At 46.0% G+C, this 12,900-nt stretch overlaps 1 long non-coding RNA gene across 1 annotated transcript; it reads left to right on the top strand.

Moving 5' to 3' along the window:
* Positions 1-1,997: 1,997 nt before the first annotated feature.
* LOC109280911 (uncharacterized) lies at positions 1,998-4,541 on the top strand. The gene is made up of 3 exons (XR_002087380.2): positions 1,998-2,373; positions 2,590-2,769; positions 4,078-4,541. It is a non-coding gene; the product is annotated as an uncharacterized LOC109280911 (long non-coding RNA).
* Positions 4,542-12,900: the final 8,359 nt, after the last annotated feature.

Below are 12,900 nucleotides of genomic sequence, written 5' to 3'. Positions count from 1 at the left end.
TAGTTCAAGCTCTCTCAGTCGCCAAAACCCAACTGAGCCTCAGCATCATTATAAACCTCAGTTCTCCTCCTGCCACAAGCTCCACAGAGGGTGTTTCTGATAGTTTACAGTCCTATGTTGATACTGTCCATTAGGGTGTGAACTTACAGGCAATTAATTGCCTGGTAAAAGGGGGTGAGGCTATACCACACATCACCTGCTCTGTGGTAACTGGCTATGTGCACTGGCTATGTGCACTCTTACCCTATAGTAAGCAGAATACAATATTGCCAGAAGTATGAGGATAATCATATTTGAACAGTAAATTTGATGCATGTATGCTAGATAACGGCAAAAGTTGCCAAAATGCACAGTAGGTCAGGTAGAGCGAACGAGAGCTGTCCATTGAAAGAAAATGTTCATATTTGATCAGTGGTCCATCTTCCTAGGACCCTAATCCTCCCATAATCCTAAAAGTGTCTTTGCACTGTACCTCATGTGCATAGATGGACATGGAAATATAGTACCTACTTGGAGAGGCTTCTAAAGACAAGAGTGCAATGGGATGAGAGTTAGATACTCAAATCTCAAGAGATGGCAGTGAGCGAAATGATCAAATCATTTGTTATTTATGGCAATATGTTCATAGATTAAGGGCAAAAAAAAAAATCTACCTTTGCTTATTCTTATAGTTTTACTTTTGCCTATAATGACATTGTTGTATGGACCATTTTTTGATAAATACGGGTAATTCTGAGCTTCCCATTGTCACATCTGAGAACCCCAGTGGAAGCTGAACCACAGGAGCTTATCCTAAAAAGAAAGAGAAGTAAATGGCTACAAGTTAAATTCCACTTGCCACAGATTAAGAGTGTGTATATGGGTAGTTGCCACTGAGAGTTTGATGGGGATAAAGACCCCGTTCCTTTTGTGCCACAGGAAAGCGCTCATACGTCCACACTTTTAGAGATAAGTGAAATTGCTCCAAAAGACATCAAGTACCATATCACTCATGAATGTTTGACCCCCCAAAGAGATCAAACCCTTTTTCTGAAATCCCTGAGATGAAAGTGAATGTTTTTATTACTTGCCACTGAGCAGAGGGCTTAGAGATGGAAATGAACAGGATCCCCAAATGTGACCCACCTGTGAACCGTGCAGAGGTTTAGATCCAGATTCCTCAGTGCAGCCCCTATCTCTGTTAAAAACAACGTCCAATGCTGGGTCCAAACCTACATGGATTTGGAAGATGGTTGACTCTGGATCTGAATGTTAGAGCTCCGCCTGTATAAGGTGGCTCTGAACTAGAATAATGGATTCCCACCCCTGGGACTCTGCGTGAGTCTGAGCACGGCCCTAGATTATGACTTGCACAGGCCCTTCTCCCACTGAAATTCCAGTGGAGAGCCCATTCTGATATTCCTCACTGAGGAATAGCCTGAAAGCATGCCTCACCGGAAAGCAAGAGGTACTTTAAAGCTTTAAAAAAGTTTGTGTACTATTTCTAGCCTGACTTTCAGATGTGTTTTCCATAAGCCTTTGAACTGTCAGGCGCTTCTCCTATCTGAATTAGACCTAAGAACATATTGTGGCAGCTCCAGCGCTAATATAGACCGGTAGAGGCTACAAACCACTGGCAGTATAAAACAGAGGAAGGTTGGTCTTCAGGTGCCTTTAGCAGAGTGAAATTTCTCCACACCAGCTGGACAGAAAAACCTGCCTTGATCTCCCCATGGTGAGAAACAGGCTCCTGAAGAGCAGAGCTTGACAAAACACCAGGCACCAAGACTGAGTTCTTGGGAAAGTCCTATCGAGCCCAGCACAAAGCTGAAGAAACCGCAGAGCTGAAGAAAGACTTGATTTCATTTAGACTGACATTTGGACTGCAGTGTCGTTTGAATAAGCCAGGAGAGCCTGGGTGCAGCTATTGGGAAACCCAAGAAGAGGGAAACCGAGGCAGAGGCCTGGCCAGACACCAAGCTGGGTAAGCCTTTGCATCAATGCCATGTACCATGACTAACTTTTCCCACCTCTCTCTTACAGATGTGAAAGATTGAGGAAGCTACAATTCTTTTGCTTTGTAATGCAGTTACTCAGGAAAAGACTAATTCAGTGGCGGTGTTATTACAGCAGGTCCTCAGGTCTCTAAACACAGCCAGCAGCTATTAGCCAGGCGTCAGCTACTGGACGTGATTTCCCACTGCCCAGCTGTGTGATTATCAAGGTAACTAACACAAAACCATGTGACGAGGCAGAGCGGCTGCGGGCCACTGGAGCGCAGAGTCTTGGAGGCAGCTTGTAAGCAGAGAAGAACTGGAAAGCACAACACATCGTTCTCTTCTGCCTCTTTCCAAGTGAAAGCAGAGCTAAGAAAAACAAGCCATTTTACTCTAGGTAAATATATGGAGCTATTGATATCAATGGGGAGCCCAGCAGAAAAAAAATCACTCGTACTCTTATAGTTTTGTTTGGCAAACCAACTGTTTGTTACCTCCCTACCCTGTAGCTTTTTAACTGAATAGAAGCAGCAGTTGATACCTGTTAAGTAAGGTTTGTTAACGTTTTATTGCATGGAAGCAATAAATAAATAGCGTTTTATTACATTCGAAGCACGGCTGCAACAATGCCAAATGTCCAACGAAGACCTGAGCGCAGAGGCCAAAAGTTGGTGCATGCAGAGACGGGGACTTCAGTGCTGCAGACTTTGTGTGAGCTCTCTGCCATGGGGAAGAACATCAGCAGGGAGTTACTCCATCTCCCAGCCTCAGTTTCCCCACCTGAGGAAGGAAGGTAATAATGCTTAGTGATTTCACTGCCTCCGTGAAGGCATTTTAAATGGTGCTAAGAGCCTTGGGAACTGTAGGAGGGCGATGCTCAAGCTTCAATGGCATGTTTGTCTGCCTATCTGGACACAACATGCTGATTTCTGAACACCGCAGCAAATCCATTTGGAGAATGCTCTAGTCATCCCCAGGCAGCAGCCTTTTGGATTTGTGGTGAAAATCATACATATGGAAAAGCCACAGCACTTAAAGATGCTTCTGGCAGCTGTGGGGCGGGGGCTCTGCCAGCAAGGGGAAGCAGAGGGAGAGGAGAGGGAATGCGCTTCCTTCTCTCCCACCTTCTAGGATGCTGCCTCCCTAAAGCCGGCTCCATAGAGGGGGGCAGCCACCCTCCACCCCCCCCTCCCAACCCCAGAAAAAAAGAAAGGCAACTTGGAACGAGGAGAAGAGACACAAAGAAAACCTAACATGAACAGAGAAGAGATGGGGGACCCTGGTACTGAAAGAGGGATAATGGGATGATGGGGAGGAAAGAATGAAGAGCCCTAGAAGGGAGGAGGGGAAGCCGCTGCTGTGGTCAGGAAAAAAATGGGAGGAACATGGAGATGTCAGCATGGAGAGCGGGCAATGTGATGGCGCAGACCGAGCTTTTAATACTTCCGAGCATAACAGCATGAATTTATCTCTTCCCATATTTGCTAGGGCTGTCCTCGTCAGGGCACATTCACATCACCACCCCGCTTCATTGTAAATGCCACCCAATTTTCCTTGGAGCTTTCCTCTCCCTGCCCGATTTCTTTTTAACCAACCAGAGGGGACACTTTAATTGGATTCCTAACAAGTGATTATCATGTCTATAAAGTCCATTTGACAGGGCAGACATTACCTATTTTGTTCCAACGGAGAATTCATGACGATCACAACTCTTCCAGCCTCAGCTTTCACAACTGCATTGTCAGGTTTCAGGGGGAGTCAAGTTATGATCCTGCTCCCACCTCCTCCTCAGTCGTTTAATCTGAAAAGCTAGCTGCTCTTCAAAAATTAGATAGCATATAGCACTCTGCCTGCGTGAGCACCAGAGCATATGCCCTTCCAGTGCTCAAGCACCACTAATATCTCAAAACCATTTCAAATCCTGACTAATGCAATGCAGCAGGCGCAGTTTAATGGGATACACCATTTATGCAGCAGCTAATTAAACACAGTAGCCCAGAATGTACTTGGACTTCACACAACCTCTAAATATAATTACAATTTTCTAACGGTGAAATGCATTTAAAACTGCCCTGACACAGCAATCCATCTTCATTTGCAGATAAGAGGTAACACATGCAGATTTAACATTTAAACAGAAACCATGAGCTGAGGAGAGAAAGGAGGAATATTAACAGATGTGCCGAATGAATCACTAACAGAGCCGGAGAAAGGGAGGTGCTAGGAGGTCCATTTCCCTTTGGAGGTCACATAAAGAGTGCAACGTGTTCAGACCACGGGTCTGCATGCTTTAAGTGCAAGCTTTGTACTAGACAAGCATGGTATATCGTTGACGGATGGGGTCTATCCTTGTAATGTGCCCACTGAGACGTAGGTGGCTACCGTCGCTGTCTGAAGTAGAATTCCTTCCAGCTAGACTGGCCAACCCGTGTTCCTCCATCGCACCAGGCTGTACAGGTGCAAGTCAGCCTGACTCTCTACTCAAGCGTTTGACTCCAGAAGTTTCCAGTTCAATCCCTGGCATCTTTCACAACACTGGCCGGTACCGATGTGTGCGACTGGGCATCTAACGGTGACAAGCTTTGTTGTTTCATTTGCTAGGCTGTCTCAGATGAAGCTCCCTAGCGTACTGGGTTTCAATTAAGTTGCTCCCAAATTACACCTGTACAAATGAGAGCAGAATCCAACTCAGAATGTCATTTAGCAACACAGAGAACAGGCAACAAGAATAAAACACATGTAACATGACAGGTATTAAATAAAGCAACCAGATGTTAGCGACGAAGAATAAGCTACTGGAAAATAAAAGGCCAGGCTTTTGCTAAAGACTATCATTTTTTAAAAATGCTTCTGCTCCCTACTTTGTTACTTCTGTCACACTTTCCCCAAGAGTTCGTTGATCCTTTCTTTCAGTCTGTCCCATGCTGAGTATTGATTGCAGGGTTCAAAGTAAAATGGATTCTGCCAGTGAGATATCAGATGTTGGTACCATTCACAACTGTTGCAGGCAGATAGGCCAACTTGTGAATTGAGGGGGGGTGAAAAGTAGGTGGGCTATTTATTTAGTGAGTTAGTTAGTTTTGGATTTGCTTTTTGTCTCTTCTCTCCCTGCCCCTCCCTTCCCCACGGCCCCATCTCACCCAAAAATGCCAACAGCAGCCGTTGGCCTGAGGATGCCAGTTCAGAAATCCCAAGTAGACTACACATAGGAGCATTCTCAACAGATAAAATCAAGGACGTATGTGAAGAGATGCTGATAAGTGGGAGACAGAGAAAAGAAACAGGGTTTGGACAACATAGCTAGAATAGATAAGTAGATACCTAGTCAGAATTGTTCCCACTATTCCATTTCAGACCAAGGCTCCTCCCCATACAGCTGAAATAAAACCTAGCTGGTATGAAGTAGTATTAATGCTTTCAGTTTGAGGAGATCATGAAACTGCCATATATAATAAATAGGGGTTCAAATGCCACCTATTCTTAGCATTTGCGGCTGCACATCTGACAGCATCAGGCTGCCTGGAAGCATGGCACTGGGCAAACACTTGCTGCCTGTGACTTACAGACCTTAACCATCAAGCCTCTGATAATTAAATGCAAAACAACACAAGAGATCCCAAAGCCACCCTTGCAATAATAGCCCTGGTGCTATCATTTTTTATTTGTCTCGTTCTGACACACGTGAGAGGTAAAAAAATCAGGGGCTTGTTTCTTAAAAAGCACAACACAGTCTAGGCTTAAACCTGGAATCATATGTCAGGTGAGGCTCTGGGTGCAGCTGTGTGCTTCAGATTAACAGAGGGCTAAATCTGATTTAAGGCAATAAGTGGAAAGGTCACTTCGTGTCACATGTTTCCTGTCTCACTCCATTGAACACAAATCCTCAGGTGGAAACCACTATTTTCTCTACTGTTTTCAGTAGAGACAGACCTGAACCGAAACCTAAACATGCTCTGACACCAGGTAGATGGAAACCCCAGCTGGAGTGCGGATCCTCTTCTAGCACCCCGACATGCCTGCAGGGGTGCTCAGGTCTGCCCGCTGGGGTTCATCTCTGGCAGATGCTTATTCTTAGCAAGATGGGAATTTGTTTTATTACCAGATAATTTCATGGCTACACTCGGTCTGTGTAGATGGGACCTCCTGTTAGCCCCTTTTATCTCTATATCAGATCACCTCAGAAAAATTCATTATTTTGCCCAGATCATCTCCAGGAACATGAAATGAACAGTATTATCCCCTAGTCGAGATGGGGACCAGCAAGTCCCCACAGGAAGTCTATGGTTGAGTCAGGAATATAAAACCACGTCTTCTTATGCAAAGGTGCATAACCTGAGCCCAAGAACAGCCTGTTGAGCTATCTGAGAGCATCCCCCACATGGTCTTTTTAATGTCCTTTCTTCCATTGGCACAAATCCCCAACAAGCTCCTTCAGCAATACTCCAACATGCACCTGACACCAGCCAGTCCTGATTGCATGTGCATTTGTACAGGAAAAAAGGACAGACACAGAGGCCGAGGGTTTCAGTGCTGTTCCTTTCCCACTCCATCGACCTTCCCTTGCTTCAGCCCCCAAACCCTGATAACCTCCATCTTTGTCTTTCCTTCCCCTGCTAGGACATCTGGCATTATCAATTTCTTTATCTCCTGTCTCTTTAAATAAGAAAATCTCACTTTTAGAGGAAAGCAGGTCTGGTAAGCTCCCAGCAGAGCTTCATCACCTACAAGAGCCAGGGGGTTAAAGTTGCTGTGATGATCCCTTGACCACTGGTACCCCTGGGCAGGCAGCTCGCCGCATCCCATACACTGGCTACGACCACAGTACACTGCATTTTTGTACGTGCTCTACCAGAATAAGATAGAGGGAGCAAGAGGAGATTCCAAGCCACCGCCTTATAGAAGAGACTGAGCCACCTTATAGGAGAGACTGGAAAGCCTCCAGGGTTTGAGATGTTGGAAGAGGAATTCAAGAACCTATTCCCTTCTCCACTGCCTTGCCCATTCTCAAATTCCTCTATATGTATAGAGCAGTGTTTCTCAACCTTTGAAGTAGCAAGTACCCCCTAACTTCTGAAAGTTTTAACAAGTACCCCAACACTCAATTTTCCAGGGGATTTTACATTTACAGACTAATGTGTGCCATATGTTGGAAGAAGGGTTGTGTATATAAGGCCGTGATATGACAGATGTCTGATCTGGTGTGGGTAGGGTTGCCACCTTTTGCATCAGGGGTGCACAACTCATGTATGTACCTGGGCTAGAAGTGATGTTGGACAAAGCTAGGAGGACTGAACCCAGTGCCATGCAAAGCACGGCACACCAAATTATTACTGGGGAATTTAATTTTTTTAATTGCACCAATTTTTTTGCCATAGTTTTGAGACAAGAAAGGGGCAAGAGAGATGAAAAGAGGGCGAGAGAGAGGAAAAAAGGGTGAGAGAGAGAGAGAGAGTATTGGGGTACCTGCGTACCCCCTGCCTGTGTCTCGTGTACCCCCAGGGTACATACCCCCAGGTTGAGAAACTGTGGTATAGAGCATCCATCCCGGACACTGGAGTGGAGGCCGTGGGGAGGTGATGGAGGGCTAAGACAGCGGGGCTGGTTGAGATCATTGAGGAGCAAAGGATGGTATGTCACTCCAGTCGCTCACAGCTTCAGAAGTTTTCAGAGGTCCCCAAAAGTCCATCCAGGGGTCAGAGGGGGAAAAACCCCCACTGCCGCTCTTCCAAGAGTCGCAGACCTCAGGCCCCTCTGCATCGGCACACAAGTGCAATGTAAAGAAGTGCTGCTTTTTGAATGCCACTGCTTCCCCTCCTGGTCTCACCCAGCCTTGCAGCAGCTCATACAAAGCAATGGAGGCTCTTTTCCCAGATGCATTCCTTAGGGACTCATCCCAGTAACTTTCTGCTGAGAATGCGGAAAGCACCGGGCCTAAATGCCTTTCTAAAAGCCAAATTTGAAAAAATTAAATCATCTCTCTTCAGGTTGGTTTTTTCCCCTCGAGATCTGCTCTCCTGTCCCCTAATGTGCCTGAAAAGAAAAACACACAACTTTGTGTTTTCGTTCCATCAGGTAATGATTTTATTACACAGGAATTCCTTTTCCTGACAGACAGGTTCTGGGCGTGCTAAGTGGAGTTCATGGCTCCTCTAGTTCCTCTTGATAAGCAGCCTTACCAGTGGTCACATACGAGGTATATTTCCACTTGTCATTTGTTTTTTGTGCTGAGGGCTGGGGCCTATATCACTATTGATTTCTGCATGGGTGGCCAGAGTTACTCACCCTGGGAGCCGTATCCGATCCTCCACCGAAGTTCAAGAGCCAGGGGTTTCGGCCAGTTTCCAAGGAGCCACAAGTACCATGCCGGCAAGCCACATGTGATTTGGCCACCATGGTACTATACCAAGGAAAGAGATTTCAGATGAGCCTTTGCAACAAGCTGAGCAAGAGTAGATTAGCTGTTCCTAGGAAATAAGGTGGGGAGAAATGCTAATGTAAAGCTGGCCTGAAGCCCTTGAATCAGTGCAGAGAATGAAGAGGCACTGCAAAGAGGATGCTAAGTACACAAGAGTCACTGAATAGTAAAGAAAGCAAATGCAAATTGGATATGGTGCAGAAATATGTTATTAGGGATCGAATTCTTGGGCTCCATGGCATTCTCTCCTCCACATGTATTTTAATTGGACTAAAATGCACTAATTAACACACTGGTTTAGTGCATACCGCTGTGATTCTTCTAGCAGCTGACCCCAGCGATTCTGACAGCCTGCTAGGCCACTCGCCACTCCAGAGTGTTTCCATTATGTGCACTGATGCAGGCTGTGGATAAAGATCCTAGGTCCAATTCATGTTCATGGCTACAATCCCTCTTTGTATTATATATTATTTGCAAACTGACTAGGAACCATGGACCAGAACCATGAGGTACCCCTAGATCCTTACACAGACACATTTTTAAAATGGCAATTACATAAAAGCCATCTCTAATGCTGCTAACATGCACAGTTTTAACATAGGTCTCATGACCTTTGTTGTTTTACTTTAAAACACCCATCTTGGAAGTAAGCTTCCCCCTCAAGTCCTTGCCTGTGTCTAAAATAAATTCTTGGGCGTAGAGCAGCTGTCTTCATGTGCCCATGCAACAATAGAGCATTACATGGCTTCAAAACCCTGCATTCATTCAGCCCTACTGATGAGCTCTCAGTCCCACCGATGTGATGTGTTGTGGAACGATTGTGTTATAAAGGACATTAAGACCTCTTCCAGACCATAAAATATGCAACAAAACAGAGTGCCAAATACCAGTCCTTTGCAGGGCCTAAAACAAAGAGTCACCCTGCAAAGCATTAATCCATGCAGCTGCCTTGAGCTATTAATGTCTCTTAGCTTTACGTAAGGAGCCATTCCATGCTGACTATCTCTGTCCCTGAAACAATGATTCACAGTCTTTTAAACAATTAAAGGTCATTCTCTGCACAGAGGGCCTGAGGATTTGAATGGGAACAGAGCCTGAGCACCTTCTGGACAAGGTTGGGCAACATTTCTTTGGTGACTAGTACATTCATTGAAAAATGAGGTATTGATGATCTTAAATCAGTTCACTAATCCATGTTGTTTTCATGTAGAGGGCAGGTCAGGGTAGCACCAGGCTCACTGGCTCAGAGAGGCATGAGTTTTTGTAGGCAACAACCTATTTTGTCAGAAGCATCTTCCAAATCAGGGCTGTCCAACTAAGCAGCGAGGGGCCGTGAGCTGCATGGGCCACATCAGCCTGGTCCAGGTGTCCCCAGGGCTGCACACTACATAGGCATCCCACACACATATGCATGCTGCTGCACCACACTGCTGCATGCAGGTGCTGTCCCTGCACTGTGCAGTGTGTGTGGGCCCCTAATCCCCTCCCCAGCTCCCTGGGCTGCAGGCCATGGTGCCATACCCCACATGGCCCTGGGGGTGGGGCAGAAAGTGGAGGGAAGAAGAACCTGGAGCCCTCGGCAGCTGCTGCTGCTGCTGGAGCAATGGGGGAACAGCAGCTGGACAGGAGCCTGGGGGCTGTAAAGCAACCCCCTAATTGTGGGTCACATATTGCACAGCCCTGTTCCAGACTTTACATTTATACAAACTTTTTATAGGAAACAACCTACCTTGTCACAAGTATCACATCTCTCTGAACCAGTTAGTCTCTAAGGTGTCACCCTGCCTTGCCTTCTGCCTGACTCCAAACTAATGTGGCTAACACCACTGTTGATTTCACTGAATGGTTGTGTCCGGCACATAATCATTCAGGGCCAGACTCACAAATTTGCCAGAGAAGGTAGTGACAACCTGTTTGCAATCCGATGACTTTGTGGTCAGCACACTCAGCCACAATGCGAGATACCTCGGTGAGACGTCTCTTCCTTGCTGGATGGGATCTTACAGTCCCAAGGAGCAGTGGTCTCAAGTTGCAGCAAGGGAAGTTTAGGTTAGATATTAGGAAAATCTTTCTTGCAAGGAGGGTAGTAAAGCACTGGAACAGGTTACCCAGACAGGTGGTGAACCTCCATCCTTCGAGGTTTTTAAGACCCAGCTAGACAAAGCCTTGGCTGGGATGATGTAGTTGGGGCTGGTCCTGCTCTGAGCAGGGGGTTGGACTAGATGTGACCTCCTGAGGTCCCTTCCAACCCTCATTTTCCATGACTCTACAATCTGAACTCATGCCCAAACCACCAGGCATTCTGAGGGAAGCAATTCCCAATCTCTCCTGCTCACTATCCCATTTTTTATAAGTATATCAATATTCAATGGAGCTGAGACTGGAACCCAGCTCTTCCTCACTCACGGAGAAGAGTCTTTACCAACAATAAGACTCTTGCCCCTTTCTTTGCACTCCCTTCCATTACCACCCCCACCTTTGGCTGGACGAATTTGTAAGTATTTCACCATAAAAGCAAAACAGCTACAACAGAAGAAAACAAGGAAGCTTCACCTGTTGGCCTGATGGTCAGGACACTTCTGGGAAGTGGGTTCAGCTCTCCTCTTGGAGAAGAGCGAGTGCAACCTGGGTCTCTCACATCCTGGGCAATTACTCTAGTCACTGGGATGGTAGATAAAGGGGAGCACCGCACCCTCTTCCATGAATTGACCTCTTCATGCCCTTTGAATTTCTTATAAGTTCATAAGTGTTTTTCTTTAAGACCTTCTTATAATGGACTGTTCCATCTTGGGTTGAACTGGACACTTCAGCTTGATACAAAATACAATTTTGCTTTTGGTGCTTAAATTAAAAATGTTGAACTCCATTGATTTGGAACTGATTTTTGCTCTTGGTTTGGCTGTCGGAAATATCCATTACTTGTGTAGCCATAGTCTTGATATCTCTGTGACATACTGACTTGGAGTGCACATGAGATGCTGCCTTCTAGTGACCAACTTAAAAGGAAGCTAAGAGATGTACCACTTAAAAATACCGACACAAGATTTGCTCCAGCTACAGCAGCAAAGGTTTGAGCTTCTGCGGACACAAGCCCCCATTTCAAGATGGGTGAATAGGGGTGATTTTTCTCTTGATCTGAACTCCAGCAAACTTCAACTGTTATGTATCAACGTATTTTTAGAACTTCCATCACGGGGGAATCGGAGCGCTTTGGGATCGCTTTGTCTAACTGGGCAGGAGGATGCAATGTGCTGGCTTAATCTGTGTGTACGATGCTCTTTAATAACCAGCCCACAAAGAGTATAGGAAATCCAGTACTACTATAGCCAGCAGCAGGGAGTCCCGCCAGCTTTGAGAGCTGGAAAACTGGGCTTCTCTTTGCTCTGGAGAAATGGGCTGTCTGCCTGTAAGAACTCAAGTAAACTCGCTAGACAGCACCGGGGAATCCATTCTGCTGCTGCTGGTATAAGAAAGAGTATCAGGCTGACCTTTGGGGAAAAAAGATGTTGAGAATGACAGTCGTATGAATACTGATACTACTTTGGCCTTTCTATATAGCATCCTCCATCCAAGAATCTCAAGTTGCACCACAGACACAAAGGGTTGCAATCACCCAACAGCCCTATACCATACATATTGTTATCCCTATTTTCCAGCTGAGAGCACTGAGGCCCAGAGAAGTTAATGGTTTGAATTCCAGAGAGACCAAGCCCCTGCAGTTTGCATTGAAGCCGAGGATCAATGTGGGAGTTCAGTGTTACCTTGGAAGCTCAAAACCAGGCCAGAAGGGTCCTCTCAAAGTCACACTGCAAGCTGGAGACAGAGCTGGAAATAGATCTGGCAACCCCTGGCTACCATAGGACCACCCACTCAAAAGGGTGTCCTGACTGTCTGAACCATTATAAAGTGATCCCTTAATCACAGAGCTCAGGGGAATGGAGATCTCCACGTGGTAGCTTAGTGCTTCCGGCTCAGGACAACGTCCCAATGGGAAACTGGGCTGAAGAGGAAGCAAAGAAACTTCTCTCATTAGCGGAGCAAGCTGACTTTTCCCACCATTTCAATTCCCTCTTGTCATGGGGCCCAGCTGGAAATGGAGCCATAATTTCTCCAGTGCCCTTGCTTGTAAGCTCTCTGATGAAGTGCTACCATATCCTGGTTCCTTACAACATCCAACACCTGGTTTATGTGACAGCAAATCCTCAGTTTATAAGCACCAAGATGTTTAATCTAGGTATGTGCAGTGACTGAAACTCCTGCCCGCTTGGTGACCCAAAGTGGCCTGGGGAATTATACTCCTTCTAGGGCTGTTAAAGCTGCTGGGTGCCTGGAAAAGGGTCTGTACTAACATTCAGCTGCAAGGGCATTTTCATTCCCAAATATGGGGAAGAGCTGAAAAAAAATTCAGATTTGAATTTTTCCAGTGAACAGGGCTGCTGAGATCTAAGTTCATCGGTTCAGTCCATTAGGTGTCAGGTATATCAGGAGTGATGGCTCATCTCTGCTAAG

This window comes from Alligator mississippiensis, chromosome 2, assembly GCF_030867095.1.
Source record: "Alligator mississippiensis isolate rAllMis1 chromosome 2, rAllMis1, whole genome shotgun sequence".
NCBI lineage: Eukaryota > Metazoa > Chordata > Crocodylia > Alligatoridae > Alligator > Alligator mississippiensis.
The sequence above is the reverse complement of the archived record's forward strand: the minus strand, read 5'-3'. Positions and strand labels throughout refer to the sequence as shown.